Consider the following 3,929-nt stretch of genomic DNA (forward strand, 5'->3'; position numbering starts at 1 on the left):
ACCAGAGGGCACCCACCTGACCCTTAAAGAGTGGACAGGTTGGGTGGTATCTCTGGCTGACACTCTGGGCACAACCCTCACAATGCTGGTGACGGTGAGAAGAGAAAGATGACAAGCCAGGGGGCATGATCCCAGCATGTGTGGGAGGAACTTCTAAATTATCCATTAGCACAGGCACGTCAGTGACGTACAGAGAAACAAGTGGGGTCAAGCAGCGAGAGATAAGGGGCCAGCGTATAAAAAGGACCCACAAGAGACCAGCTCCAGGATCCCAAGGCCCAACTCCCCGAACCACGCAGGGTCCTGTGGACAGCCCACCTAGCTGCAATGGCTGCAGGTAAGCGCCCCTAAAATCCATTTCTGCACGATGTGTCCGGAAGGAAGAGGCGGCGCCCTGTAGATGGTACAGAGACACTAATCCTCAGGTTTGGGGTTTCTGAATGTGAGTATCGCCATCTAAGCCCAGATATTTGGCCAATCTCACAATGTTCCTGATTCCTGGAGGGATGGAGAGAGAGAAAAAAAAAAATTCCGGGGACATGGAGAGTGCTAGCCTCTTGCTCTTCGGCTCCCTCCATTGCCCTCCGGTCTCTCCCCAGGCTCCTGGACCTCCCAGATCCTGGTTTTTGCCCTGCTCTGCCTGCCATGGCTTCAAGAGGCCGGTGCTGTGCAATCCGTTCCCTTATCCTGGCTTTTTGACAACGCTATGCTCCACGCCCATCACCTGCACCAGCTGGCCTTTGACACCTACCAGGAGTTTGTAAGCTCTTGGGGAATGGGTGCGCGACATGGGTGGCAAGAAGGGGTGACTTTCCCCCACTTTGAAGTAATGGGAGGAGACTAAGGAGCTCAGGATTCTTTTCTGAAGCAAAAACGCAGGCAGATGACCATATGCTGAGTGAGGTTCCCAGAAAAGTAACAATGGGAGCTGGTCTCCAGCATAGAAACCGGCAGTCCTTCTTGGTTGGTGGGGTGGGGGGGTTCATTCTCCCAGGAAGAAGCCTATATCCCAAAGGAACAGAAGTATTCATTCCTGCAGAACCGCCAGACCTCCCTCTGCTCCTCAGAGTCAATTCGGACACCCTCCAACTTGGAGGAAAGGCAGCAGAAATCTGTGAGTGGATGCCTTCTCCCCAAGGCAGAGATGCAGGAGACCTGTGGTCAGAGCCCCCGGGCAGCATAGCCACTGCCTGTCCTTCCCCTGCGGTACCTAGAGCTGCTCCTCATCTCCGTGCTGCTCCTCCAGTCGTGGCTGGAGCCAGTGCAGTTACTCAAGAGTGTGTTTGCCAACAGGCTGGTGTGTGGCACCTCAGACAGCAACATCTATGACCTCCTAGAAAACCTAGAAGAAGGCATCCAAACGCTGATGGTGCCAGTGGTCCCCAACCCTGGAACCCCACTGGCTTCGAGGGGTGGGAGAGAGAAACACTGCTGCCCTCTTTTTAGCAGTCAGGCCCTGACCCAAGAGAACTCACCTTAGTCTTCATTTCCCTGGTGAATCCTCCAGGCCTTTCTCTACACCCTGAAGGGGAGAGAGGAAAATGAATGAATGAGAGAGGGAGGGAACAGTGCCCAAGCACTTGACCTCTCCTTCTCTTCCTTCACTTTGCAGAGGCTGGAAGATGGCAGCCCCCGGACTGGGCAGATCTTCAAGCGACCTACATCAAGTTTGACAAAAACTCACACAACAATGATGCGCTGGTCGAGAACTACGGGCTGCTCCACTGCTTCAGGAGGAACATGGACAAGGTTGAGACATTCCTGAGCATGGTGCAGTGCTGCTCTGTGGACGACAGCTGTGGCTTCTAGGTGCCCGCGTGGCATCCTGCATCCCTTCCCAGTGCTTCTCCTAGCCCCGGAAAGTGCCACTCCAGTGCCCACCAGCCTTGACCTAACAAAATTAAGTTGTCTCATTTTGTCTGACTAGGTGTCTTTCTATAATACTATAGAGTGGAAGGTGGTGGTATGGAGTAAGGGGCAGCTTGGGAAGATGACCTGTAGGGCCTGCAGGGTCTACTGGGAATGAGGCCACTGAAATATAAGAGATTTGGTTGTTCCTGCACCAGAAGAAAGCTGACACATCACTGCTGTCTATTACTCACTAAGGCCACTCCACCAGGTCAGTGGTCCCAGCTTGCTGGTCATAGCTCATTGGTCATCCCAGAGATAACTTGAAGTCATTTCTTCTTCCTCCACCATCACCAACAACACCAAACCTGGCCCTCCAGGAGCAGGAAGAAATGAAAACATGACAGGCTATTAAGTGCAGAGGCAAAAATTCCCCAACAGGAGAGGAAACAATGTCATAGAACTACTTCTGTGCAGAAGAATTCTAAGATGAATTTTCCTTAAGCCCAACTACTTTGGGAAATGAGAACAATGCAAAAATGAGTTTCAGACATATAGAACCAGAGCATTTGGAATCTGAATTTGGGCAAGGGAAGTGGAAGAGGGATTTTATTTGGGGTTGCAAATGCAGTGCCAACAGGTATCAGGTAGATAACAACATAAGCAATGAGGGCTGGATGGAAGGGGATAAATCCCTGATGACACTCGCTTTCCTTTGGGGAATGCAACACAAACGGTGGGAACTAGCACAATCTACATAACTCAAGCCCCTGCTGAGGTAGGACCCAGCCAGCCTGTCACCATCAGGACTGCAGGGACAGGGCTTCCAGACCTTCTGATTCTTTGAGACAGCCAGGACATCCAGATTTTACATGAAATCTAACATTTAAACACTGGCAACACATACTGAAAATATTTAAGGGCAAAAATTACCCCAAACACACATGGTCTCCAAGCTGTTTGTGAGCAAGTTTGTTCTAAGTGATGTTGATTGGGGTAACTTAGTGTAAGGGAAAGAATCAGAAAGATTTGGATTGTACGTAATTTGTTGCTCCTGAATAAATTACTTGACCAAGCTGAGATAATAATATTGCTTTACAAGGATTATGTGAGGATTAAACACAATGATATTTTTGACATATTGTAGTACTCAAGAAATTGTAGTTATTTCTGCATTGAATTTTTGGATGTTTTGTGTTTTCTGATGGCGTGTCTAAACACCTGTTGTGAAATTATATTGTTTTTCTAATGACAATAAGGAAATATAAACATATCAGATGTTTATTATTTCCAAATAAGCACTAAAGAGCAGTGATTAACTCTTTAGGGTTAAGATTTTACTCTCCCAAGCACTTTGGCCAAGTGACTGGTGACCTATAAATCGATACGAAGATGCTCACAGGAACCCTAGTATCCAAAAATGATTTCATGAAGTCAGGAATTATTTTGCAATGTAAATAATCAACTCCCTAATTAATCTTCTTTAGAAGTTCTGATTCTTATGTGATATAATGAATTTTCTTGATAACAAGACCCACTTGTGTTGATTTTTGGCTATTTTACAGTTAATAACTCAGTCTTTGGGAAGTGGTTGAAAGCTGAAATAATCAGAACTCTAGAGCTGCTTCATTTCTCAGCTCAGACGCCATTCCTGCATCGAACATTGTTCTTCTACTATCTGGCTTTAAAATTATGGCATTTTGGAGTTAGAAGGGCCTCATAAGTCAGTCTAGTCTCTTCTACTTTGAGAATCTTATCCTCCGGCATCCATTACAGTCAATATTCCAATTACGAGTGTGTAGCACTAGAACCGAGGGAATCACTTTCACAAGGCTCCTCATTCTATTAAACCACTCTCACTGCAGAAAACTATTTCTTGTACGGAGCTGGAATCAATATTCCTGCAATGTCCTTCATTCGGCCTTAAAATTATTTAGAAATCTCACGGTCTTTAGAAGTCGATGGAATGAGCACAATTTTAATTATCTCTTGGCTTGCGTGTTTTAAAAGGAAAGGTGACCCATCTTACTAAGTATTTGTTGAATGCATGTGACAGGGGAATGACAATATCCAGCGCCTGC

General features: G+C 46.8%; 1 pseudogene; it reads left to right on the plus strand.

Moving 5' to 3' along the window:
* Positions 1-290: 290 nt before the first annotated feature.
* On the plus strand, positions 291-1,809 carry LOC111533268 (annotated as a pseudogene).
* Positions 1,810-3,929: the final 2,120 nt, after the last annotated feature.

The sequence above is a fragment of the Piliocolobus tephrosceles genome, unplaced genomic scaffold, assembly GCF_002776525.5.
Source record: "Piliocolobus tephrosceles isolate RC106 unplaced genomic scaffold, ASM277652v3 unscaffolded_45292, whole genome shotgun sequence".
In the NCBI taxonomy this organism is placed as follows: domain Eukaryota; kingdom Metazoa; phylum Chordata; class Mammalia; order Primates; family Cercopithecidae; genus Piliocolobus; species Piliocolobus tephrosceles.